At 40.2% G+C, this 27836-nt stretch overlaps 15 non-coding genes across 15 annotated transcripts; all 15 read right to left on the reverse strand.

Annotated features, from left to right (window-relative positions):
* Nucleotides 1-903: 903 nt before the first annotated feature.
* On the reverse strand, nt 904-976 carry trnav-cac (transfer RNA valine (anticodon CAC)). The gene has a single exon. It is a non-coding gene; the product is annotated as a tRNA-Val (tRNA).
* An 853-nt stretch (nt 977-1829) lies between these two features.
* trnav-aac (transfer RNA valine (anticodon AAC)) lies at nt 1830-1902 on the reverse strand. Its single transcript has one exon. It is a non-coding gene; the product is annotated as a tRNA-Val (tRNA).
* A 1833-nt stretch (nt 1903-3735) lies between these two features.
* Nucleotides 3736-3808, reverse strand: trnav-cac (transfer RNA valine (anticodon CAC)). Its single transcript has one exon. It is a non-coding gene; the product is annotated as a tRNA-Val (tRNA).
* Nucleotides 3809-4661: 853 nt separating this feature from the next.
* trnav-aac (transfer RNA valine (anticodon AAC)) lies at nt 4662-4734 on the reverse strand. Its single transcript has one exon. It is a non-coding gene; the product is annotated as a tRNA-Val (tRNA).
* Nucleotides 4735-6567: 1833 nt separating this feature from the next.
* Nucleotides 6568-6640, reverse strand: trnav-cac (transfer RNA valine (anticodon CAC)). Its single transcript has one exon. It is a non-coding gene; the product is annotated as a tRNA-Val (tRNA).
* Nucleotides 6641-7493: 853 nt separating this feature from the next.
* trnav-aac (transfer RNA valine (anticodon AAC)) lies at nt 7494-7566 on the reverse strand. Its single transcript has one exon. It is a non-coding gene; the product is annotated as a tRNA-Val (tRNA).
* A 2753-nt stretch (nt 7567-10319) lies between these two features.
* On the reverse strand, nt 10320-10392 carry trnav-aac (transfer RNA valine (anticodon AAC)). Its single transcript has one exon. It is a non-coding gene; the product is annotated as a tRNA-Val (tRNA).
* Nucleotides 10393-12219: 1827 nt separating this feature from the next.
* On the reverse strand, nt 12220-12292 carry trnav-cac (transfer RNA valine (anticodon CAC)). The gene has a single exon. It is a non-coding gene; the product is annotated as a tRNA-Val (tRNA).
* An 853-nt stretch (nt 12293-13145) lies between these two features.
* trnav-aac (transfer RNA valine (anticodon AAC)) lies at nt 13146-13218 on the reverse strand. The gene has a single exon. It is a non-coding gene; the product is annotated as a tRNA-Val (tRNA).
* Nucleotides 13219-17084: 3866 nt separating this feature from the next.
* trnav-uac (transfer RNA valine (anticodon UAC)) lies at nt 17085-17157 on the reverse strand. Its single transcript has one exon. It is a non-coding gene; the product is annotated as a tRNA-Val (tRNA).
* An 851-nt stretch (nt 17158-18008) lies between these two features.
* trnav-aac (transfer RNA valine (anticodon AAC)) lies at nt 18009-18083 on the reverse strand. The gene has a single exon. It is a non-coding gene; the product is annotated as a tRNA-Val (tRNA).
* A 3866-nt stretch (nt 18084-21949) lies between these two features.
* Nucleotides 21950-22022, reverse strand: trnav-uac (transfer RNA valine (anticodon UAC)). Its single transcript has one exon. It is a non-coding gene; the product is annotated as a tRNA-Val (tRNA).
* An 851-nt stretch (nt 22023-22873) lies between these two features.
* Nucleotides 22874-22948, reverse strand: trnav-aac (transfer RNA valine (anticodon AAC)). The gene has a single exon. It is a non-coding gene; the product is annotated as a tRNA-Val (tRNA).
* Nucleotides 22949-25066: 2118 nt separating this feature from the next.
* On the reverse strand, nt 25067-25139 carry trnav-cac (transfer RNA valine (anticodon CAC)). The gene has a single exon. It is a non-coding gene; the product is annotated as a tRNA-Val (tRNA).
* An 851-nt stretch (nt 25140-25990) lies between these two features.
* Nucleotides 25991-26065, reverse strand: trnav-aac (transfer RNA valine (anticodon AAC)). The gene has a single exon. It is a non-coding gene; the product is annotated as a tRNA-Val (tRNA).
* Between the last annotated feature and the right edge of the window lie 1771 nt (nt 26066-27836).

The raw sequence follows: 27836 nt of genomic DNA on the forward strand, positions 1-27836 counted from the left end.
TTGCCTGGCTCAGAGAAGCTGTCATTCTGGTCACATTCATACACATCGCACGGTGGAGGTCACCAAAAAAACGGCAACATTGATCCACAGGTTGGAGAGGCAGACAGCAAGGTTTAGACAAACCTCAACTGTTTCAAACCATATGCTAGCCTAGGGGCATTGGGAAATCTTGTCTAGACCAGTGATATTTAAAGTCGGGGTCGGGGGGACTGCAGTGGGGATATATATATTCATTATTTAGGAACAAAAAATTATGAGTATAGATTATTGTACGAGACAATATAGAAACGTTTTTGAGAAAGTTAATTAGAAAAAAAGTATTTGATTGGGTAATTGAAGGTTATTTGTTGATGTAAAAAAAAATGTAACGTACCGATTTTAAAGTTGTATTTGGGGTGGGATCACAAGAAATGATTGCAAAAAAATGGGGACCCCAGAAATTCTGGAGGAAAAAATGGTGTCCCTGCTGAAAAGGTTTGAATACCATTGGTCTAGACACATTTTTCCAGGGGAGATGAAGTTTATAAATTGACTGGCTGGGCCGTGGGACAGTGGATGCGCATTTATAAATCTAATGGAACCGCTAACAGGCACTACCTGCAGAATGCTGGGATGGTGGTGCTTCAACTCCCTGCTATTAACCAATTAGCATCCAGGATCCAAACAACCTGTTTTATAACATTGCCTCTGGTTATTGAAAGACATGTCTAAGACAGGTCTATTCATGTATTCTGTAGGCCTATGTATTTGTTTCGTTTTTTTTCAGTTATCACTATCTGCCTCTGGTTATTGAAAGACACGTCTAAGACTGGACTATTCATGTATTCTGCAGGCCTATGTATTTGTTTCGTTTTTTTCAGTTATGACCCTGTTTCTGTCATCACTATCTGTTTTGTTAAAATTTGTTTCCGCCCGGTTTCGAACCGGGGACCTTTCGCATGTGAGGCGAACGTGATAACCACTACATTACAGAAACTACAAGAAAAAGAGTGGAAGTCAGGGAAAATGTTAGGAATGCCCACAAGTCTACCGCCCATAATATCCCAAATAGAGTACCACAGTAGGAGTCATAATACCCATAAGAACTAGTGGTCGAACAGGGAAATGGTTCCAATCGTTTTTCCACCGTTCATATTCCCCACAGGGGATTTTAAAAACTTTTCAAAAAGGCCTGTGTTTCTTGTTGGCTTACCCTGGCATGGTAACCGTGTAATTCTCTCTAGGACAAGGTGACTTTTATAAAAAATGCTAATTAACTGCTAATGTGGCTATCATAAAGAACTACAAATGTATTATTTTAAGTGTTTCTAAAATCCCATATGGGAAAAATGAATGGTGGAAAAATGGTTGGAACCATTTCCCTGTTTGACCGCTAGGTTTTATGGGTATTATGACACCTCCACTGTGGGGCTTTCCCCAGTTTTATTTAACAATTTGTATCATGTTAAATATTAGCCACTATCGGGAGTCACTGTCAGTAACAGCCACATACATTTATTTTGGCATACTTTCATTCCGTTGACCTTTCTTTAATCTGTCACATCCTTGTGAATTGTTCCTGAGGGTTGCTAGCATTAGTGAATCATATTAAGCTAAAGTATTGCAATAATTTGGGACATGTAGCCTATTTGAATCATTATGGAACTCAGACCACACGTAGCAGGAATTTATTCAGAGCGCCCAAGCTAGCCACCCCAGCAGAGTGCGTTACGCGACTTAAAAGGGTAAGTCTGAATAGCAAATACTGAGAAGTACGTAGGAAAAGCATGAATTCCTAAATTGGGATCGAGCCCTAAGTGAATAGGCTTACTATCTAATTTGTTAAAATGTGTTTCCGCCCGGTCTCGAACCGGGGACCTTTCGCGTGTTAGGCAAACGTGATAACCACTACACTACAGAAACTGCATGAGTAGGATACTAAGGGTGTGACTTTGGCTGGGTGGGTGGGTGGGTGGGGCATTTATCGCTCTCAGAACCAAATGAAGTCAGAAATGACTTAGTCCATTAACTAAGCAATAAGGCTTGAGATCCCGGGAATTATCGTGTGAATAACTCCTGAATAAGGGCTGGATCACCGTAGGGATGGTTTGGCTGAGCAGCCGGCTCTTGGAAGAGTCTTGGTGGTTCCAAACTTCTTCCTTTTAAGAATGACGGAAGCCACTGTGTTCTTGGGTACCTTCAATGCTGCAGAAATGTATCGGTACCCTTCCCCACGTCTGTGCCTCGACACAATCCTCTCTCGGAGCTCTAGGGACAATTCCTTCCACCTCATGGCTTAGTTTATGCTCTGACATGCACTGTCAACTGTGGAACCTTATATAGACAGACAGGTGTGTGCCTTTTCAAATCATGACCAATCCATTGAATTTACCACAGGTGGACTCCAATCAAGTTGTAGAAACATCTCAAGGATGATCAATGGAAACAGGATGGACCTGAGCTCAATTTCCAGCCTCATAGCAAAGGGTCTGAAAACGTATGTAAATAAGGTATTTTTTAAATCTTTTTTTATGAATTAAAAATGATATGTTATCGCTTTGTCATTATGGGGTATTGTGTGTAGATAGATTTTATTTGACTTAATCCGTTTTCAGAATAAGGCTGTGACGTAACAAAATGTGGAAAAAAGTAAGGGGTCTGAATACTTTCCGAATGCACTGTAGCTATGCAGGCTAGCTACTTTTCCTTTGCTAGCCAGCCAACTAAATCTATCACACAATCACATCAAGCAGCTGAAATGACAGAAAACTGTCTGCACTTTTGTTTGTTTTACCTAGGATTATATTGCCATTTCTTTGGATATATCCATTATAATGACCCTGATAAATGAATTTGCCTGGCTCAGAGAAGCTGTCATTCTGGTCACATTCATACACATCGCACGGTGGAGGTCATCAAAAAAACGGCAACATTGATCCACAGGTTGGAGAGGCAGACAGCAAGGTTTAGACAAACCTCAACTGTTTCAAACCATATGCTAGCCTAGGGGCATTGGGAAATATTGTCTAGACCAGTGATATTTAAAGTCGGGGTCGGGGGGACTGCAGTGGGGATATATATATTCATTATTTAGGAACAAAAAATTATGAGTATAGATTATTGTACGAGACAATATAGAAACGTTTTTGAGAAAGTTAATTAGAAAAAAAGTATTTGATTGGGTAATTGAAGGTTATTTGTTGATGTAAAAAAAAATGTAACGTACCGATTTTAAAGTTGTATTTGGTGTGGGATCACAAGAAATGATTGCAAAAAAATGGGGACCCCAGAAATTCTGGAGGAAAAAATGGTGTCCCTGCTGAAAAGGTTTGAATACCATTGGTCTAGACACATTTTTCCAGGGGAGATGAAGTTTATAAATTGACTGGCTGGGCCGTGGGACAGTGGATGCGCATTTATAAATCTAATGGAACCGCTAACAGGCACTACCTGCAGAATGCTGGGATGGTGGTGCTTCAACTCCCTGCTATTAACCAATTAGCATCCAGGATCCAAACAACCTGTTTTATAACATTGCCTCTGGTTATTGAAAGACATGTCTAAGACTGGTCTATTCATGTATTCTGTAGGCCTATGTATTTGTTTAGTTTTTTTTCAGTTATCACTATCTGCCTCTGGTTATTGAAAGACATGTCTAAGACTGGACTATTCATGTATTCTGCAGGCCTATGTATTTGTTTCGTTTTTTTCAGTTATGACCCTGTTTCTGTCATCACTATCTGTTTTGTTAAAATTTGTTTCCGCCCGGTTTCGAACCGGGGACCTTTCGCATGTGAGGCGAACGTGATAACCACTACACTACAGAAACTACAAGAAAAAGTGTGGAAGTCATGGAAAATGTTAGGAATGCCCACAAGTCTACCGCCCATAATATCCCAAATAGAGTACCACAGTAGGAGTCATAATACCCATAAGAACTAGTGGTCGAACAGGGAAATGGTTCCAATCGTTTTTCCACCGTTCATATTCCCCACAGGGGATTTTAAAAACTTTTCAAAAAGGCCTGTGTTTCTTGTTGGCTTACCCTGGCATGGTAACCGTGTAATTCTCTCTAGGACAAGGTGACTTTTATAAAAAATGCTAATTAACTGCTAATTTGGCTATCATAAAGAACTACAAATGTATTATTTTAAGTGTTTCTAAAATCCCATATGGGAAAAATGAATGGTGGAAAAATGGTTGGAACCATTTCCCTGTTTGACCGCTAGGTTTTATGGGTATTATGACACCTCCACTGTGGGGCTTTCCCCAGTTTTATTTGACAATTTGTATCATGTTAAATATTAGCCACTATCGGGAGTCACTGTCAGTAACAGCCACATACATTTATTTTGGCATACTTTCATTCCGTTGACCTTTCTTTAATCTGTCACATCCTTGTGAATTGTTCCTGAGGGTTGCTAGCATTAGTGAATCATATTAAGCTAAAGTATTGCAATAATTTGGGACATGTAGCCTATTTGAATCATTATGGAACTCAGACCACACGTAGCAGGAATTTATTCAGAGCGCCCAAGCTAGCCACCCCAGCAGAGTGCGTTACGCGACTTAAAAGGGTAAGTCTGAATAGCAAATACTGAGAAGTACGTAGGAAAAGCATGAATTCCTAAATTGGGATCGAGCCCTAAGTGAATAGGCTTACTATCTAATTTGTTAAAATGTGTTTCCGCCCGGTCTCGAACCGGGGACCTTTCGCGTGTTAGGCGAACGTGATAACCACTACACTACGGAAACTGCATGAGTAGGATACTAAGGGTGTGACTTTGGCTGGGTGGGTGGGTGGGTGGGGCATTTATCGCTCTCAGAACCAAATGAAGTCAGAAATGACTTAGTCCATTAACTAAGCAATAAGGCTTGAGATCCCGGGAATTATCGTGTGAATAACTCCTGAATAAGGGCTGGATCACCGTAGGGATGGTTTGGCTGAGCAGCCGGCTCTTGGAAGAGTCTTGGTGGTTCCAAACTTCTTCCTTTTAAGAATGATGGAAGCCACTGTGTTCTTGGGTACCTTCAATGCTGCAGAAATGTATCGGTACCCTTCCCCACGTCTGTGCCTCGACACAATCCTCTCTCGGAGCTCTAGGGACAATTCCTTCCACCTCATGGCTTAGTTTATGCTCTGACATGCACTGTCAACTGTGGAACCTTATATAGACAGACAGGTGTGTGCCTTTTCAAATCATGACCAATCCATTGAATTTACCACAGGTGGACTCCAATCAAGTTGTAGAAACATCTCAAGGATGATCAATGGAAACAGGATGGACCTGAGCTCAATTTCCAGCCTCATAGCAAAGGGTCTGAAAACGTATGTAAATAAGGTATTTTTTAAATCTTTTTTTATGAATTAAAAATGATATGTTATCGCTTTGTCATTATGGGGTATTGTGTGTAGATAGATTTTATTTGACTTAATCCGTTTTCAGAATAAGGCTGTGACGTAACAAAATGTGGAAAAAAGTAAGGGGTCTGAATACTTTCCGAATGCACTGTAGCTATGCAGGCTAGCTACTTTTCCTTTGCTAGCCAGCCAACTAAATCTATCACACAATCACATCAAGCAGCTGAAATGACAGAAAACTGTCTGCACTTTTGTTTGTTTTACCTAGGATTATATTGCCATTTCTTTGGATATATCCATTATAATGACCCTGATAAATGAATTTGCCTGGCTCAGAGAAGCTGTCATTCTGGTCACATTCATACACATCGCACGGTGGAGGTCACCAAAAAAACGGCAACATTGATCCACAGGTTGGAGAGGCAGACAGCAAGGTTTAGACAAACCTCAACTGTTTCAAACCATATGCTAGCCTAGGGGCATTGGGAAATCTTGTCTAGACCAGTGATATTTAAAGTCGGGGTCGGGGGGACTGCAGTGGGGATATATATATTCATTATTTAGGAACAAAAAATTATGAGTATAGATTATTGTACGAGACAATATAGAAACGTTTTTGAGAAAGTTAATTAGAAAAAAAGTATTTGATTGGGTAATTGAAGGTTATTTGTTGATGTAAAAAAAAATGTAACGTACCGATTTTAAAGTTGTATTTGGGGTGGGATCACAAGAAATGATTGCAAAAAAATGGGGACCCCAGAAATTCTGGAGGAAAAAATGGTGTCCCTGCTGAAAAGGTTTGAATACCATTGGTCTAGACACATTTTTCCAGGGGAGATGAAGTTTATAAATTGACTGGCTGGGCCGTGGGACAGTGGATGCGCATTTATAAATCTAATGGAACCGCTAACAGGCACTACCTGCAGAATGCTGGGATGGTGGTGCTTCAACTCCCTGCTATTAACCAATTAGCATCCAGGATCCAAACAACCTGTTTTATAACATTGCCTCTGGTTATTGAAAGACATGTCTAAGACTGGTCTATTCATGTATTGTGTAGGCCTATGTATTTGTTTCGTTTTTTTTCAGTTATCACTATCTGCCTCTGGTTATTGAAAGACATGTCTAAGACTGGACTATTCATGTATTCTGCAGGCCTATGTATTTGTTTCGTTTTTTTCAGTTATGACCCTGTTTCTGTCATCACTATCTGTTTTGTTAAAATTTGTTTCCGCCCGGTTTCGAACCGGGGACCTTTCACATGTGAGGCGAACGTGATAACCACTACACTACAGAAACTACAAGAAAAAGAGTGGAAGTCATGGAAAATGTTAGGAATGCCCACAAGTCTACCGCCCATAATATCCCAAATAGAGTACCACAGTAGGAGTCATAATACCCATAAGAACTAGTGGTCGAACAGGGAAATGGTTCCAATCGTTTTTCCACCGTTCATATTCCCCACAGGGGATTTTAAAAACTTTTCAAAAAGGCCTGTGTTTCTTGTTGGCTTACCCTGGCATGGTAACCGTGTAATTCTCTCTAGGACAAGGTGACTTTTATAAAAAATGCTAATTAACTGCTAATGTGGCTATCATAAAGAACTACAAATGTATTATTTTAAGTGTTTCTAAAATCCCATATGGGAAAAATGAATGGTGGAAAAATGGTTGGAACCATTTCCCTGTTTGACCGCTAGGTTTTATGGGTATTATGACACCTCCACTGTGGGGCTTTCCCCAGTTTTATTTGACAATTTGTATCATGTTAAATATTAGCCACTATCGGGAGTCACTGTCAGTAACAGCCACATACATTTATTTTGGCATACTTTCATTCCGTTGACCTGTCTTTAATCTGTCACATCCTTGTGAATTGTTCCTGAGGGTTGCTAGCATTAGTGAATCATATTAAGCTAAAGTATTGCAATAATTTGGGACATGTAGCCTATTTGAATCATTATGGAACTCAGACCACACGTAGCAGGAATTTATTCAGAGCGCCCAAGCTAGCCACCCCAGCAGAGTGCGTTACGCGACTTAAAAGGGTAAGTCTGAATAGCAAATACTGAGAAGTACGTAGGAAAAGCATGAATTCCTAAATTGGGATCGAGCCCTAAGTGAATAGGCTTACTATCTAATTTGTTAAAATGTGTTTCCGCCCGGTCTCGAACCGGGGACCTTTCGCGTGTTAGGCGAACGTGATAACCACTACACTACGGAAACTGCATGAGTAGGATACTAAGGGTGTGACTTTGGCTGGGTGGGTGGGTGGGTGGGGCATTTATCGCTCTCAGAACCAAATGAAGTCAGAAATGACTTAGTCCATTAACTAAGTAATAAGGCTTGAGATCCCGGGAATTATCGTGTGAATAACTCCTGAATAAGGGCTGATTTACCGTAGGGATGGTTTGGCTGAGCAGCCGGCTCTTGGAAGAGTCTTGGTGGTTCCAAACTTCTTCCTTTTAAGAATGATGGAAGCCACTGTGTTCTTGGGTACCTTCAATGCTGCAGAAATGTACCCTTCCCCACGTCTGTGCCTCGACACAATCCTCTCTCGGAGCTCTAGGGACAATTCCTTCCACCTCATGGCTTAGTTTATGCTCTGACATGCACTGTCAACTGTGGAACCTTATATAGACAGACAGGTGTGTGCCTTTTCAAATCATGACCAATCCATTGAATTTACCACAGGTGGACTCCAATCAAGTTGTAGAAACATCTCAAGGATGATCAATGGAAACAGGATGGACCTGAGCTCAATTTCCAGCCTCATAGCAAAGGGTCTGAAAACGTATGTAAATAAGGTATTTTTTAAATCTTTTTTTATGAATTAAAAATGATATGTTATCGCTTTGTCATTATGGGGTATTGTGTGTAGATAGATTTTATTTGACTTAATCCGTTTTCAGAATAAGGCTGTGACGTAACAAAATGTGGAAAAAAGTAAGGGGTCTGAATACTTTCCGAATGCACTGTAGCTATGCAGGCTAGCTACTTTTCCTTTGCTAGCCAGCCAACTAAATCTATCACACAATCACATCAAGCAGCTGAAATGACAGAAAACTGTCTGCACTTTTGTTTGTTTTACCTAGGATTATATTGCCATTTCTTTGGATATATCCATTATAATGACCCTGATAAATGAATTTGCCTGGCTCAGAGAAGCTGTCATTCTGGTCACATTCATACACATCGCACGGTGGAGGTCACCAAAAAAACGGCAACATTGATCCACAGGTTGGAGAGGCAGACAGCAAGGTTTAGACAAACCTCAACTGTTTCAAACCATATGCTAGCCTAGGGGCATTGGGAAATATTGTCTAGACCAGTGATATTTAAAGTCGGGGTCGGGGGGACTGCAGTGGGGATATATATATTCATTATTTAGGAACAAAAAATTATGAGTATAGATTATTGTACGAGACAATATAGAAACGTTTTTGAGAAAGTTAATTAGAAAAAAAGTATTTGATTGGGTAATTGAAGGTTATTTGTTGATGTAAAAAAAAATGTAACGTACCGATTTTAAAGTTGTATTTGGGGTGGGATCACAAGAAATGATTGCAAAAAAATGGGGACCCCAGAAATTCTGGAGGAAAAAATGGTGTCCCTGCTGAAAAGGTTTGAATACCATTGGTCTAGACACATTTTTCCAGGGGAGATGAAGTTTATAAATTGACTGGCTGGGCCGTGGGACAGTGGATGCGCATTTATAAATCTAATGGAACCGCTAACAGGCACTACCTGCAGAATGCTGGGATGGTGGTGCTTCAACTCCCTGCTATTAACCAATTAGCATCCAGGATCCAAACAACCTGTTTTATAACATTGCCTCTGGTTATTGAAAGACATGTCTAAGACTGGTCTATTCATGTATTCTGTAGGCCTATGTATTTGTTTCGTTTTTTTTCAGTTATCACTATCTGCCTCTGGTTATTGAAAGACATGTCTAAGACTGGACTATTCATGTATTCTGCAGGCCTATGTATTTGTTTCGTTTTTTTCAGTTATGACCCTGTTTCTGTCATCACTATCTGTTTTGTTAAAATTTGTTTCCGCCCGGTTTCGAACCGGGGACCTTTCACATGTGAGGCGAACGTGATAACCACTACACTACAGAAAGTACAAGAAAAAGAGTGGAAGTCATGGAAAATGTTAGGAATGCCCACAAGTCTACCGCCCATAATATCCCAAATAGAGTACCACAGTAGGAGTCATAATACCCATAAGAACTAGTGGTCGAACAGGGAAATGGTTCCAATCGTTTTTCCACCGTTCATATTCCCCACAGGGGATTTTAAAAACTTTTCAAAAAGGCCTGTGTTTCTTGTTGGCTTACCCTGGCATGGTAACCGTGTAATTCTCTCTAGGACAAGGTGACTTTTATAAAAAATGCTAATTAACTGCTAATGTGGCTATCATAAAGAACTACAAATGTATTATTTTAAGTGTTTCTAAAATCCCATATGGGAAAAATGAATGGTGGAAAAATGGTTGGAACCATTTCCCTGTTTGACCGCTAGGTTTTATGGGTATTATGACACCTCCACTGTGGGGCTTTCCCCAGTTTTATTTGACAATTTGTATCATGTTAAATATTAGCCACTATCGGGAGTCACTGTCAGTAACAGCCACATACATTTATTTTGGCATACTTTCATTCCGTTGACCTTTCTTTAATCTGTCACATCCTTGTGAATTGTTCCTGAGGGTTGCTAGCATTAGTGAATCATATTAAGCTAAATTATTGCAATAATTTGGGACATGTAGCCTATTTGAATCATTATGGAACTCAGACCACACGTAGCAGGAATTTATTCAGAGCGCCCAAGCTAGCCACCCCAGCAGAGTGCGTTACGCGACTTAAAAGGGTAAGTCTGAATAGCAAATACTGAGAAGTACGTAGGAAAAGCATGAATTCCTAAATTGGGATCGAGCCCTAAGTGAATAGGCTTACTATCTAATTTGTTAAAATGTGTTTCCGCCCGGTCTCGAACCGGGGACCTTTCGCGTGTTAGGCGAACGTGATAACCACTACACTACGGAAACTGCATGAGTAGGATACTAAGGGTGTGACTTTGGCTGGGTGGGTGGGTGGGTGGGGCATTTATCGCTCTCAGAACCAAATGAAGTCAGAAATGACTTAGTCCATTAACTAAGTAATAAGGCTTGAGATCCCGGGAATTATCGTGTGAATAACTCCTGAATAAGGGCTGATTTACCGTAGGGATGGTTTGGCTGAGCAGCCGGCTCTTGGAAGAGTCTTGGTGGTTCCAAACTTCTTCCTTTTAAGAATGATGGAAGCCACTGTGTTCTTGGGTACCTTCAATGCTGCAGAAATGTACCCTTCCCCACGTCTGTGCCTCGACACAATCCTCTCTCGGAGCTCTAGGGACAATTCCTTCCACCTCATGGCTTAGTTTATGCTCTGACATGCACTGTCAACTGTGGAACCTTATATAGACAGACAGGTGTGTGCCTTTTCAAATCATGACCAATCCATTGAATTTACCACAGGTGGACTCCAATCAAGTTGTAGAAACATCTCAAGGATGATCAATGGAAACAGGATGGACCTGAGCTCAATTTCCAGCCTCATAGCAAAGGGTCTGAAAACGTATGTAAATAAGGTATTTTTTAAATCTTTTTTTATGAATTAAAAATGATATGTTATCGCTTTGTCATTATGGGGTATTGTGTGTAGATAGATTTTATTTGACTTAATCCGTTTTCAGAATACGGCTGTGACGTAACAAAATGTGGAAAAAAGTAAGGGGTCTGAATACTTTCCGAATGCACTGTAGCTATGCAGGCTAGCTACTTTTCCTTTGCTAGCCAGCCAACTAAATCTATCACACAATCACATCAAGCAGCTGAAATGACAGAAAACTGTCTGCACTTTTGTTTGTTTTACCTAGGATTATATTGCCATTTCTTTGGATATATCCATTATAATGACCCTGATAAATGAATTTGCCTGGCTCAGAGAAGCTGTCATTCTGGTCACATTCATACACATCGCACGGTGGAGGTCACCAAAAAAACGGCAACATTGATCCACAGGTTGGAGAGGCAGACAGCAAGGTTTAGACAAACCTCAACTGTTTCAAACCATATGCTAGCCTAGGGGCATTGGGAAATATTGTCTAGACCAGTGATATTTAAAGTCGGGGTCGGGGGGACTGCAGTGGGGATATATATATTCATTATTTAGGAACAAAAAATTATGAGTATAGATTATTGTACGAGACAATATAGAAACGTTTTTGAGAAAGTTAATTAGAAAAAAAGTATTTGATTGGGTAATTGAAGGTTATTTGTTGATGTAAAAAAAAATGTAACGTACCGATTTTAAAGTTGTATTTGGGGTGGGATCACAAGAAATGATTGCAAAAAAATCGGGACCCCAGAAATTCTGGAGGAAAAAATGGTGTCCCTGCTGAAAAGGCTTGAATACCATTGGTCTAGACACATTTTTCCAGGGGAGATGAAGTTTATAAATTGACTGGCTGGGCCGTGGGACAGTGGATGCGCATTTATAAATCTAATGGAACCGCTAACAGGCACTACCCGCAGAATGCTGGGATGGTGGTGCTTCAACTCCCTGCTATTAACCAATTAGCATCCAGGATCCAAACAACCTGTTTTATAACATTGCCTCTGGTTATTGAAAGACATGTCTAAGACTGGTCTATTCATGTATTCTGTAGGCCTATGTATTTGTTTCGTTTTTTTTCAGTTATCACTATCTGCCTCTGGTTATTGAAAGACATGTCTAAGACTGGACTATTCATGTATTCTGCAGGCCTATGTATTTGTTTCGTTTTTTTCAGTTATGACCCTGTTTCTGTCATCACTATCTGTTTTGTTAAAATTTGTTTCCGACCGGTTTCGAACCGGGGACCTTTCGCATGTGAGGCGAACGTGATAACCACTACACTACAGAAACTACAAGAAAAAGAGTGGAAGTCATGGAAAATGTTAGGAATGCCCACAAGTCTACCTCCCATAATATCCCAAATAGAGTACCACAGTAGGAGTCATAATACCCATAAGAACTAGTGGTCGAACAAGGAAATGGTTCCAATCGTTTTTCCACCGTTCATATTCCCCACAGGGGATTTTAAAAACTTTTCAAAAAGGCCTGTGTTTCTTGTTGGCTTACCCTGGCATGGTAACCGTGTAATTCTCTCTAGGACAAGGTGACTTTTATAAAAAATGCTAATTAACTGCTAATGTGGCTATCATAAAGAACTACAAATGTATTATTTTAAGTGTTTCTAAAATCCCATATGGGAAAAATGAATGGTGGAAAAATGGTTGGAACCATTTCCCTGTTTGACCGCTAGGTTTTATGGGTATTATGACACCTCCACTGTGGGGCTTTCCCCAGTTTTATTTGACAATTTGTATCATGTTAAATATTAGCCACTATCGGGAGTCACTGTCAGTAACAGCCACATACATTTATTTTGGCATACTTTCATTCCGTTGACCTTTCTTTAATCTGTCACATCCTTGTGAATTGTTCCTGAGGGTTGCTAGCATTAGTGAATCATATTAAGCTAAAGTATTGCAATAATTTGGGACATGTAGCCTATTTGAATCATTATGGAACTCAGACCACACGTAGCAGGAATTTATTCAGAGCGCCCAAGCTAGCCACCCCAGCAGAGTGCGTTACGCGACTTAAAAGGGTAAGTCTGAATAGCAAATACTGAGAAGTATGTAGGAAAAGCATGAATTCCTAAATTGGGATCGAGCCCTAAGTGAATAGGCTTACTATCTAATTTGTTAAAATGTGTTTCCGCCCGGTCTCGAACCGGGGACCTTTCGCGTGTTAGGCGAACGTGATAACCACTACACTACGGAAACTGCGTGAGTAGGATACTAAGGGTGTGACTTTGGCTGGGTGGGTGGGTGGGTGGGGCATTTATCGCTCTCAGAACCAAATGAAGTCAGAAATGACTTAGTCCATTAACTAAGCAATAAGGCTTGAGATCCCGGGAATTATCGTGTGAATAACTCCTGAATAAGGGCTGGATCACCGTAGGGATGGTTTGGCTGAGCAGCCGGCTCTTGGAAGAGTCTTGGTGGTTCCAAACTTCTTCCTTTTAAGAATGATGGAAGCCACTGTGTTCTTGGGTACCTTCAATGCTGCAGAAATGTATCGGTACCCTTCCCCACGTCTGTGCCTCGACACAATCCTCTCTCGGAGCTCTAGGGACAATTCCTTCCACCTCATGGCTTAGTTTATGCTCTGACATGCACTGTCAACTGTGGAACCTTATATAGACAGACAGGTGTGTGCCTTTTCAAATCATGACCAATCCATTGAATTTACCACAGGTGGACTCCAATCAAGTTGTAGAAACATCTCAAGGATGATCAATGGAAACAGGATGGACCTGAGCTCAATTTCCAGCCTCATAGCAAAGGGTCTGAAAACGTATGTAAATAAGGTATTTTTTAAATCTTTTTTTATGAATTAAAAATGATATGTTATCGCTTTGTCATTATGGGGTATTGTGTGTAGATAGATTTTATTTGACTTAATCCGTTTTCAGAATACGGCTGTGACGTAACAAAATGTGGAAAAAAGTAAGGGGTCTGAATACTTTCCGAATGCACTGTAGCTATGCAGGCTAGCTACTTTTCCTTTGCTAGCCAGCCAACTAAATCTATCACACAATCACATCAAGCAGCTGAAATGACAGAAAACTGTCTGCACTTTTGTTTGTTTTACCTAGGATTATATTGCCATTTCTTTGGATATATCCATTATAATGACCCTGATAAATGAATTTGCCTGGCTCAGAGAAGCTGTCATTCTGGTCACATTCATACACATCGCACGGTGGAGGTCACCAAAAAAACGGCAACATTGATCCACAGGTTGGAGAGGCAGACAGCAAGGTTTAGACAAACCTCAACTGTTTCAAACCATATGCTAGCCTAGGGGCATTGGGAAATATTGTCTAGACCAGTGATATTTAAAGTCGGGGTCGGGGGGACTGCAGTGGGGATATATATATTCATTATTTAGGAACAAAAAATTATGAGTATAGATTATTGTACGAGACAATATAGAAACGTTTTTGAGAAAGTTAATTAGAAAAAAAGTATTTGATTGGGTAATTGAAGGTTATTTGTTGATGTAAAAAAAAATGTAACGTACCGATTTTAAAGTTGTATTTGGGGTGGGATCACAAGAAATGATTGCAAAAAAATGGGGACCCCAGAAATTCTGGAGGAAAAAATGGTGTCCCTGCTGAAAAGGTTTGAATACCGTTGGTCTAGACACATTTTTCCAGGGGAGATGAAGTTTATAAATTGACTGGCTGGGCCGTGGGACAGTGGATGCGCATTTATAAATCTAATGGAACCGCTAACAGGCACTACCTGCAGAATGCTGGGATGGTGGTGCTTCAACTCCCTGCTATTAACCAATTAGCATCCAGGATCCAAACAACCTGTTTTATAACATTGCCTCTGGTTATTGAAAGACATGTCTAAGACTGGTCTATTCATGTATTCTGTAGGCCTATGTATTTGTTTCGTTTTTTTTCAGTTATCACTATCTGCCTCTGGTTATTGAAATACACGTCTAAGACTGGACTATTCATGTATTCTGCAGGCCTATGTATTTGTTTCGTTTTTTTCAGTTATGACCCTGTTTCTGTCATCACTATCTGTTTTGTTAAAATTTGTTTCCGCCCGGTTTCGAACCGGGGACCTTTCGCATGTGATCCCGGGAATTATCGTGTGAATAACTCCTGAATAAGGGCTGATTCACCGTAGGGATGGTTTGGCTGAGCAGCCGGCTCTTGGAAGAGTCTTGGTGGTTCCAAACTTCTTCCTTTTAAGAATGATGGAAGCCACTGTGTTCTTGGGTACCTTCAATGCTGCAGAAATGTATCGGTACCCTTCCCCACGTCTGTGCCTCGACACAATCCTCTCTCGGAGCTCTAGGGACAATTCCTTCCACCTCATGGCTTAGTTTATGCTCTGACATGCACTGTCAACTGTGGAACCTTATATAGACAGACAGGTGTGTGCCTTTTCAAATCATGACCAATCCATTGAATTTACCACAGGTGGACTCCAATCAAGTTGTAGAAACATCTCAAGGATGATCAATGGAAACAGGATGGACCTGAGCTCAATTTCCAGCCTCATAGCAAAGGGTCTGAAAACGTATGTAAATAAGGTATTTTTTAAATCTTTTTTTATCAATTAAAAATGATATGTTATCGCTTTGTCATTATGGGGTATTGTGTGTAGATAGATTTTATTTGACTTAATCCGTTTTCAGAATAAGGCTGTAACGTAACAAAATGTGGAAAAAAGTAAGGGGTCTGAATACTTTCCGAATGCACTGTAGCTATGCAGGCTAGCTACTTTTCCTTTGCTAGCCAGCCAACTAAATCTATCACACAATCACATCAAGCAGCTGAAATGACAGAAAACTGTCTGCACTTTTGTTTGTTTTACCTAGGATTATATTGCCATTTCTTTGGATATATCCATTATAATGACCCTGATAAATGAATTTGCCTGGCTCAGAGAAGCTGTCATTCTGGTCACATTCATACACATCGCACGGTGGAGGTCACCAAAAAAACGGCAACATTGATCCACAGGTTGGAGAGGCAGACAGCAAGGTTTAGACAAACCTCAACTGTTTCAAACCATATGCTAGCCAAGGGGCATTGGGAAATATTGTCTAGACCAGTGATATTTAAAGTCGGGGTCGGGGGGACTGCAGTGGGGATATATATATTCATTATTTAGGAACAAAAAATTATGAGTACAGATTATTGTACGAGACAATATAGAAACGTTTTTGAGAAAGTTAATTAGAAAAAAAGTATTTGATTGGGTAATTGAAGGTTATTTGTTGATGTAAAAAAAATGTAACGTACGGATTTTAAAGTTGTATTTGGGGTGGGATCACAAGAAATGATTGCAAAAAAATGGGGACCCCAGAAATTCTGGAGGAAAAAATTGTGTCCCTGCTGAAAAGGTTTGAATACCATTGGTCTAGACACATTTTTCCAGGGGAGATGAAGTTTATAAATTGACTGGCTGGGCCGTGGGACAGTGGATGCGCATTTATAAATCTAATGGAACCGCTAACAGGCACTACCCGCAGAATGCTGGGATGGTGGTGCTTCAACTCCCTGCTATTAACCAATTAGCATCCAGGATCCAAACAACCTGTTTTATAACATTGCATTGCCTCTGGTTATTGAAAGACATGTCTAAGACTGGTCTATTCATGTATTCTGTAGGCCTATGTATTTGTTTTGTTTTTTTCAGTTATCACTATCTGCCTCTGGTTAATGAAAGACATGTCTAAGACTGGTCTATTCATGTATTCTGCAGGCCTATGTATTTGTTTTGTTTTTTTCAGTTATCACTATCTGCCTCTGGTTAATGAAAGACATGTCTAAGACTGGTCTATTCATGTATTCTGTAGGCCTATGTATTTCTTTCTTTTTTTTCAGTTATCACTATCTGCCTCTGGTTAATGAAAGACATGTCTAAGACTGGTCTATTCATGTATTCTGTAGGCCTATGTATTTCTTTCTTTTTTTTCAGTTATCACTATCTGCCTCTGGTTAATGAAAGACATGTCTAAGACTGGTCTATTCATGTATTCTGCAGGCCTATGTATTTGTTTCGTTTTTTTCAGTTATTACCCTGTTTCTGTCATCACTATCTGTTTTGTTAAAATTTGTTTCCGCCCGGTTTCGAACCGGGGACCTTTCGCGTGTAAGGCGAACGTGATAACCACTACACTACGGTAACTAAAAGAAAAAGAGTGGAAGTCATGGAAAATGTTAGGAATGCCCACAAGTCTACCGCCCATAATATCCCAAATAGAGTACCACAGTAGGAGTCATAATACCCATAAGAACTAGCGGTCGAACAGGGAAATGGTTCCAATGGTTTTTCCACCATTCATATTCCCCACAGGGGATTTTAAAAACTATTCAAAAAGGCCTGTGTTTCTTGTTGGCTTACCCTGGCATGGTAACCGTGTAATTCTCTCTAGGACAAGGTGACTTTTATAAAAAATGCTAATTAACTGCTAATGTGGCTATCATAAAGAACTACAAATGTATTATTTTAAGTGTTTCTAAAATCCCATATGGGAAAAATGAATGGTGGAAAAATGGTTGGAACCATTTCCCTGTTTGACCGCTAGGTTTTATGGGTATTATGACACCTCCACTGTGGGGCTTTCCCCAGTTTTATTTGACAATTTGTATCATGTTAAATATTAGCCACTATCGGGAGCCACTGTCAGTAACAGCCACATACATTTATTTTGGCATACTTTCATTCCGTTGACCTTTCTTTAATCTGTCACATCCTTGTGAATTGTTCCTGAGGGTTGCTAGCATTAGTGAATCATATTAAGCTAAAGTATTGCAATAATTTGGGACATGTAGCCTATTTGAATCATTATGGAACTCAGACCACACGTAGCAGGAATTTATTCAGAGCGCCCAAGCTAGCCACCCCAGCAGAGTGCGTTACGCGACTTAAAAGGGTAAGTCTGAATAGCAAATACTGAGAAGTGCGTAGGAAAAGCATGAATTCCTAAATTGGGATCGAGCCCTAAGTGAATAGGCTTACTGTCTAATTTGTTAAAATGTTTTTCCGCCCGGTCTCGAACCGGGGACCTTTCGCGTGTTAGGCGAAAGTGATAACCACTACACTACGGAAACTGCGTGAGTAGGATACTAAGGGTGTGACTTTGGCTGGGTGGGTGGGTGGGTGGGGCATTTATCGCTCTCAGAACCAAATGAAGTCAGAAATGACTTAGTCCATTAACTAAGCAATCAGGCTTGAGATCCCGGGAATTATCGTGTGAATAACTCCTGAATAAGGGCTGATTCACCGTAGGGATGGTTTGGCTGAGCAGCCGGCTCTTGGAAGAGTCTTGGTGGTTCCAAACTTCTTCCTTTTAAGAATGATGGAAGCCACTGTGTTCTTGGGTACCTTCAATGCTGCAGAAATGTATCGGTACCCTTCCCCACGTCTGTGCCTCGACACAATCCTCTCTCGGAGCTCTAGGGACAATTCCTTCCACCTCATGGCTTAGTTTATGCTCTGACATGCACTGTCAACTGTGGAACCTTATATAGACAGACAGGTGTGTGCCTTTTCAAATCATGACCAATCCATTGAATTTACCACAGGTGGACTCCAATCAAGTTGTAGAAACATCTCAAGGATGATCAATGGAAACAGGATGGACCTGAGCTCAATTTCCAGCCTCATAGCAAAGGGTCTGAAAACGTATGTAAATAAGGTATTTTTTAAATCTTTTTTTATGAATTAAAAATGATATGTTATCGCTTTGTCATTATGGGGTATTGTGTGTAGATAGATTTTATTTGACTTAATCCGTTTTCAGAATAAGGCTGTAACGTAACAAAATGTGGAAAAAAGTAAGGGGTCTGAATACTTTCCGAATGCACTGTAGCTATGCAGGCTAGCTACTTTTCCTTTGCTAGCCAGCCAACTAAATCTATCACACAATCACATCAAGCAGCTGAAATGACAGAAAACTGTCTGCACTTTTGTTTGTTTTACCTAGGATTATATTGCCATTTCTTTGGATATATCCATTATAATGACCCTGATAAATGAATTTGCCTGGCTCAGAGAAGCTGTCATTCTGGTCACATTCATACACATCGCACGGTGGAGGTCACCAAAAAAACGGCAACATTGATCCACAGGTTGGAGAGGCAGACAGCAAGGTTTAGACAAACCTCAACTGTTTCAAACCATATGCTAGCCTAGGGGCATTGGGAAATATTGTCTAGACCAGTGATATTTAAAGTCGGGGTCGGGGGGACTGCAGTGGGGATATATATATTCATTATTTAGGAACAAAAAATTATGAGTATAGATTATTGTACGAGACAATATAGAAACGTTTTTGAGAAAGTTAATTAGAAAAAAAGTATTTGATTGGGTAATTGAAGGTTATTTGTTGATGTAAAAAAAAATGTAACGTACCGATTTGAAAGTTGTATTTGGGGTGGGATCACAAGAAATGATTGCAAAAAAATGGGGACCCCAGAAATTCTGGAGGAAAAAATTGTGTCCCTGCTGAAAAGGTTTGAATACCATTGGTCTAGACACATTTTTCCAGGGGAGATGAAGTTTATAAATTGACTGGCTGGGCCGTGGGACAGTGGATGCGCATTTATAAATCTAATGGAACCGCTAACAGGCACTACCTGCAGAATGCTGGGATGGTGGTGCTTCAACTCCCTGCTATTAACCAATTAGCATCCAGGATCCAAACAACCTGTTTCATAACATTGCCTCTGGTTATTGAAAGACATGTCTAAGACTGGTCTATTCATGTATTCTGTAGGCCTATGTATTTGTTTCGTTTTTTTTCAGTTATCACTATCTGCCTCTGGTTATTGAAATACACGTCTAAGACTGGACTATTCATGTATTCTGCAGGCCTATGTATTTGTTTCGTTTTTTTCAGTTATGACCCTGTTTCTGTCATCACTATCTGTTTTGTTAAAATTTGTTTCCGCCCGGTTTCGAACCGGGGACCTTTCGCATGTGATCCCGGGAATTATCGTGTGAATAACTCCTGAATAAGGGCTGATTCACCGTAGGGATGGTTTGGCTGAGCAGCCGGCTCTTGGAAGAGTCTTGGTGGTTCCAAACTTCTTCCTTTTAAGAATGATGGAAGCCACTGTGTTCTTGGGTACCTTCAATGCTGCAGAAATGTATCGGTACCCTTCCCCACGTCTGTGCCTCGACACAATCCTCTCTCAGAGCTCTAGGGACAATTCCTTCCACCTCATGGCTTAGTTTATGCTCTGACATGCACTGTCAACTGTGGAACCTTATATAGACAGACAGGTGTGTGCCTTTTCAAATCATGACCAATCCATTGAATTTACCACAGGTGGACTCCAATCAAGTTGTAGAAACATCTCAAGGATGATCAATGGAAACAGGATGGACCTGAGCTCAATTTCCAGCCTCATAGCAAAGGGTCTGAAAACGTATGTAAATAAGGTATTTTTTAAATCTTTTTTTATCAATTAAAAATGATATGTTATCGCTTTGTCATTATGGGGTATTGTGTGTAGATAGATTTTATTTGACTTAATCCGTTTTCAGAATAAGGCTGTAACGTAACAAAATGTGGAAAAAAGTAAGGGGTCTGAATACTTTCCGAATGCACTGTAGCTATGCAGGCTAGCTACTTTTCCTTTGCTAGCCAGCCAACTAAATCTATCACACAATCACATCAAGCAGCTGAAATGACAGAAAACTGTCTGCACTTTTGTTTGTTTTACCTAGGATTATATTGCCATTTCTTTGGATATATCCATTATAATGACCCTGATAAATGAATTTGCCTGGCTCAGAGAAGCTGTCATTCTGGTCACATTCATACACATCGCACGGTGGAGGTCACCAAAAAAACGGCAACATTGATCCACAGGTTGGAGAGGCAGACAGCAAGGTTTAGACAAACCTCAACTGTTTCAAACCATATGCTAGCCAAGGGGCATTGGGAAATATTGTCTAGACCAGTGATATTTAAAGTCGGGGTCGGGGGGACTGCAGTGGGGATATATATATTCATTATTTAGGAACAAAAAATTATGAGTACAGATTATTGTACGAGACAATATAGAAACGTTTTTGAGAAAGTTAATTAGAAAAAAAGTATTTGATTGGGTAATTGAAGGTTATTTGTTGATGTAAAAAAAATGTAACGTACGGATTTTAAAGTTGTATTTGGGGTGGGATCACAAGAAATGATTGCAAAAAAATGGGGACCCCAGAAATTCTGGAGGAAAAAATTGTGTCCCTGCTGAAAAGGTTTGAATACCATTGGTCTAGACACATTTTTCCAGGGGAGATGAAGTTTATAAATTGACTGGCTGGGCCGTGGGACAGTGGATGCGCATTTATAAATCTAATGGAACCGCTAACAGGCACTACCCGCAGAATGCTGGGATGGTGGTGCTTCAACTCCCTGCTATTAACCAATTAGCATCCAGGATCCAAACAACCTGTTTTATAACATTGCATTGCCTCTGGTTATTGAAAGACATGTCTAAGACTGGTCTATTCATGTATTCTGTAGGCCTATGTATTTGTTTTGTTTTTTTCAGTTATCACTATCTGCCTCTGGTTAATGAAAGACATGTCTAAGACTGGTCTATTCATGTATTCTGCAGGCCTATGTATTTGTTTTGTTTTTTTCAGTTATCACTATCTGCCTCTGGTTAATGAAAGACATGTCTAAGACTGGTCTATTCATGTATTCTGTAGGCCTATGTATTTCTTTCTTTTTTTTCAGTTATCACTATCTGCCTCTGGTTAATGAAAGACATGTCTAAGACTGGTCTATTCATGTATTCTGTAGGCCTATGTATTTCTTTCTTTTTTTTCAGTTATCACTATCTGCCTCTGGTTAATGAAAGACATGTCTAAGACTGGTCTATTCATGTATTCTGCAGGCCTATGTATTTGTTTCGTTTTTTTCAGTTATTACCCTGTTTCTGTCATCACTATCTGTTTTGTTAAAATTTGTTTCCGCCCGGTTTCGAACCGGGGACCTTTCGCGTGTAAGGCGAACGTGATAACCACTACACTACGGTAACTAAAAGAAAAAGAGTGGAAGTCATGGAAAATGTTAGGAATGCCCACAAGTCTACCGCCCATAATATCCCAAATAGAGTACCACAGTAGGAGTCATAATACCCATAAGAACTAGCGGTCGAACAGGGAAATGGTTCCAATGGTTTTTCCACCATTCATATTCCCCACAGGGGATTTTAAAAACTATTCAAAAAGGCCTGTGTTTCTTGTTGGCTTACCCTGGCATGGTAACCGTGTAATTCTCTCTAGGACAAGGTGACTTTTATAAAAAATGCTAATTAACTGCTAATGTGGCTATCATAAAGAACTACAAATGTATTATTTTAAGTGTTTCTAAAATCCCATATGGGAAAAATGAATGGTGGAAAAATGGTTGGAACCATTTCCCTGTTTGACCGCTAGGTTTTATGGGTATTATGACACCTCCACTGTGGGGCTTTCCCCAGTTTTATTTGACAATTTGTATCATGTTAAATATTAGCCACTATCGGGAGCCACTGTCAGTAACAGCCACATACATTTATTTTGGCATACTTTCATTCCGTTGACCTTTCTTTAATCTGTCACATCCTTGTGAATTGTTCCTGAGGGTTGCTAGCATTAGTGAATCATATTAAGCTAAAGTATTGCAATAATTTGGGACATGTAGCCTATTTGAATCATTATGGAACTCAGACCACACGTAGCAGGAATTTATTCAGAGCGCCCAAGCTAGCCACCCCAGCAGAGTGCGTTACGCGACTTAAAAGGGTAAGTCTGAATAGCAAATACTGAGAAGTGCGTAGGAAAAGCATGAATTCCTAAATTGGGATCGAGCCCTAAGTGAATAGGCTTACTGTCTAATTTGTTAAAATGTTTTTCCGCCCGGTCTCGAACCGGGGACCTTTCGCGTGTTAGGCGAAAGTGATAACCACTACACTACGGAAACTGCGTGAGTAGGATACTAAGGGTGTGACTTTGGCTGGGTGGGTGGGTGGGTGGGGCATTTATCGCTCTCAGAACCAAATGAAGTCAGAAATGACTTAGTCCATTAACTAAGCAATCAGGCTTGAGATCCCGGGAATTATCGTGTGAATAACTCCTGAATAAGGGCTGATTCACCGTAGGGATGGTTTGGCTGAGCAGCCGGCTCTTGGAAGAGTCTTGGTGGTTCCAAACTTCTTCCTTTTAAGAATGATGGAAGCCACTGTGTTCTTGGGTACCTTCAATGCTGCAGAAATGTATCGGTACCCTTCCCCACGTCTGTGCCTCGACACAATCCTCTCTCGGAGCTCTAGGGACAATTCCTTCCACCTCATGGCTTAGTTTATGCTCTGACATGCACTGTCAACTGTGGAACCTTATATAGACAGACAGGTGTGTGCCTTTTCAAATCATGACCAATCCATTGAATTTACCACAGGTGGACTCCAATCAAGTTGTAGAAACATCTCAAGGATGATCAATGGAAACAGGATGGACCTGAGCTCAATTTCCAGCCTCATAGCAAAGGGTCTGAAAACGTATGTAAATAAGGTATTTTTTAAATCTTTTTTTATGAATTAAAAATGATATGTTATCGCTTTGTCATTATGGGGTATTGTGTGTAGATAGATTTTATTTGACTTAATCCGTTTTCAGAATAAGGCTGTAACGTAACAAAATGTGGAAAAAAGTAAGGGGTCTGAATACTTTCCGAATGCACTGTAGCTATGCAGGCTAGCTACTTTTCCTTTGCTAGCCAGCCAACTAAATCTATCACACAATCACATCAAGCAGCTGAAATGACAGAAAACTGTCTGCACTTTTGTTTGTTTTACCTAGGATTATATTGCCATTTCTTTGGATATATCCATTATAATGACCCTGATAAATGAATTTGCCTGGCTCAGAGAAGCTGTCATTCTGGTCACATTCATACACATCGCACGGTGGAGGTCACCAAAAAAACGGCAACATTGATCCACAGGTTGGAGAGGCAGACAGCAAGGTTTAGACAAACCTCAACTGTTTCAAACCATATGCTAGCCAAGGGGCATTGGGAAATATTGTCTAGACCAGTGATATTTAAAGTCGGGGTCGGGGGGACTGCAGTGGGGATATATATATTCATTATTTAGGAACAAAAAATTATGAGTACAGATTATTGTACGAGACAATATAGAAACGTTTTTGAGAAAGTTAATTAGAAAAAAAGTATTTGATTGGGTAATTGAAGGTTATTTGTTGATGTAAAAAAAATGTAACGTACGGATTTTAAAGTTGTATTTGGGGTGGGATCACAAGAAATGATTGCAAAAAAATGGGGACCCCAGAAATTCTGGAGGAAAAAATTGTGTCCCTGCTGAAAAGGTTTGAATACCATTGGTCTAGACACATTTTTCCAGGGGAGATGAAGTTTATAAATTGACTGGCTGGGCCGTGGGACAGTGGATGCGCATTTATAAATCTAATGGAACCGCTAACAGGCACTACCCGCAGAATGCTGGGATGGTGGTGCTTCAACTCCCTGCTATTAACCAATTAGCATCCAGGATCCAAACAACCTGTTTTATAACATTGCATTGCCTCTGGTTATTGAAAGACATGTCTAAGACTGGTCTATTCATGTATTCTGTAGGCCTATGTATTTGTTTTGTTTTTTTCAGTTATCACTATCTGCCTCTGGTTAATGAAAGACATGTCTAAGACTGGTCTATTCATGTATTCTGCAGGCCTATGTATTTGTTTTGTTTTTTTCAGTTATCACTATCTGCCTCTGGTTAATGAAAGACATGTCTAAGACTGGTCTATTCATGTATTCTGTAGGCCTATGTATTTCTTTCTTTTTTTTCAGTTATCACTATCTGCCTCTGGTTAATGAAAGACATGTCTAAGACTGGTCTATTCATGTATTCTGTAGGCCTATGTATTTCTTTCTTTTTTTTCAGTTATCACTATCTGCCTCTGGTTAATGAAAGACATGTCTAAGACTGGTCTATTCATGTATTCTGCAGGCCTATGTATTTGTTTCGTTTTTTTCAGTTATTACCCTGTTTCTGTCATCACTATCTGTTTTGTTAAAATTTGTTTCCGCCCGGTCTCGAACCGGGGACCTTTCGCGTGTGAGGCGAACGTGATAACCACTACACTACGGTAACTACAAGAAAAAGAGTGGAAGTCATGGAAAATGTTAGGAATGCCCACAAGTCTACCGCCCATAATATCCCAAATAGAGTACCACAGTAGGAGTCATAATACCCATAAGAACTAGCGGTCGAACAGGGAAATGGTTCCAATTGTTTTTCCACCATTCATATTCCCCACAGGGGATTTTAAAAACTATTCAAAAAGGCCTGTGTTTCTTGTTGGCTTACCCTGGCATGGTAACCGTGTAATTCTCTCTAGGACAAGGTGACTTTTATAAAAAATGCTAATTAACTGCTAATGTGGCTATCATAAAGAACTACAAATGTATTATTTTAAGTGTTTCTAAAATCCCATATGGGAAAAATGAATGGTGGAAAAATGGTTGGAACCATTTCCCTGTTTGACCGCTAGGTTTTATGGGTATTATGACACCTCCACTGTGGGGCTTTCCCCAGTTTTATTTGACAATTTGTATCATGTTAAATATTAGCCACTATCGGGAGCCACTGTCAGTAACAGCCACATACATTTATTTTGGCATACTTTCATTCCGTTGACCTTTCTTTAATCTGTCACATCCTTGTGAATTGTTCCTGAGGGTTGCTAGCATTAGTGAATCATATTAAGCTAAAGTATTGCAATAATTTGGGACATGTAGCCTATTTGAATCATTATGGAACTCAGACCACACGTAGCAGGAATTTATTCAGAGCGCCCAAGCTAGCCACCCCAGCAGAGTGCGTTACGCGACTTAAAAGGGTAAGTCTGAATAGCAAATACTGAGAAGTGCGTAGGAAAAGCATGAATTCCTAAATTGGGATCGAGCCCTAAGTGAATAGGCTTACTGTCTAATTTGTTAAAATGTTTTTCCGCCCGGTCTCGAACCGGGGACCTTTCGCGTGTTAGGCGAAAGTGATAACCACTACACTACGGAAACTGCAAGAGTAGGATACTAAGGGTGTGACTTTGGCTGGGTGGGTGGGTGGGTGGGGCATTTATCGCTCTCAGAACCAAATGAAGTCAGAAATGACTTAGTCCATTAACTAAGCAATCAGGCTTGAGATCCCGGGAATTATCGTGTGAATAACTCCTGAATAAGGGCTGATTCACCGTAGGGATGGTTTGGCTGAGCAGCCGGCTCTTGGAAGAGTCTTGGTGGTTCCAAACTTCTTCCTTTTAAGAATGATGGAAGCCACTGTGTTCTTGGGTACCTTCAATGCTGCAGAAATGTATCGGTACCCTTCCCCACGTCTGTGCCTCGACACAATCCTCTCTCGGAGCTCTAGGGACAATTCCTTCCACCTCATGGCTTAGTTTATGCTCTGACATGCACTGTCAACTGTGGAACCTTATATAGACAGACAGGTGTGTGCCTTTTCAAATCATGACCAATCCATTGAATTTACCACAGGTGGACTCCAATCAAGTTGTAGAAACATCTCAAGGATGATCAATGGAAACAGGATGGACCTGAGCTCAATTTCCAGCCTCATAGCAAAGGGTCTGAAAACGTATGTAAATAAGGTATTTTTTAAATCTTTTTTTATGAATTAAAAATGATATGTTATCGCTTTGTCATTATGGGGTATTGTGTGTAGATAGATTTTATTTGACTTAATCCGTTTTCAGAATAAGGCTGTAACGTAACAAAATGTGGAAAAAAGTAAGGGGTCTGAATACTTTCCGAATGCACTGTAGCTATGCAGGCTAGCTACTTTTCCTTTGCTAGCCAGCCAACTAAATCTATCACACAATCACATCAAGCAGCTGAAATGACAGAAAACTGTCTGCACTTTTGTTTGTTTTACCTAGGATTATATTGCCATTTCTTTGGATATATCCATTATAATGACCCTGATAAATGAATTTGCCTGGCTCAGAGAAGCTGTCATTCTGGTCACATTCATACACATCGCACGGTGGAGGTCACCAAAAAAACGGCAACATTGATCCACAGGTTGGAGAGGCAGACAGCAAGGTTTAGACAAACCTCAACTGTTTCAAACCATATGCTAGCCAAGGGGCATTGGGAAATATTGTCTAGACCAGTGATATTTAAAGTCGGGGTCGGGGGGACTGCAGTGGGGATATATATATTCATTATTTAGGAACAAAAAATTATGAGTACAGATTATTGTACGAGACAATATAGAAACGTTTTTGAGAAAGTTAATTAGAAAAAAAGTATTTGATTGGGTAATTGAAGGTTATTTGTTGATGTAAAAAAAATGTAACGTACGGATTTTAAAGTTGTATTTGGGGTGGGATCACAAGAAATGATTGCAAAAAAATGGGGACCCCAGAAATTCTGGAGGAAAAAATTGTGTCCCTGCTGAAAAGGTTTGAATACCATTGGTCTAGACACATTTTTCCAGGGGAGATGAAATTTATAAATTGACTGGCTGGGCCGTGGGACAGTGGATGCGCATTTATAAATCTAATGGAACCGCTAACAGGCACTACCCGCAGAATGCTGGGATGGTGGTGCTTCAACTCCCTGCTATTAACCAATTAGCATCCAGGATCCAAACAACCTGTTTTATAACATTGCATTGCCTCTGGTTATTGAAAGACATGTCTAAGACTGGTCTATTCATGTATTCTGCAGGCCTATGTATTTGTTTTGTTTTTTTCAGTTATCACTATCTGCCTCTGGTTAATGAAAGACATGTCTAAGACTGGTCTATTCATGTATTCTGTAGGCCTAT

This window comes from Salmo salar, chromosome 14, assembly GCF_965601325.2.
Source record: "Salmo salar chromosome 14, fSalSal1, whole genome shotgun sequence".
In the NCBI taxonomy this organism is placed as follows: domain Eukaryota; kingdom Metazoa; phylum Chordata; class Actinopteri; order Salmoniformes; family Salmonidae; genus Salmo; species Salmo salar.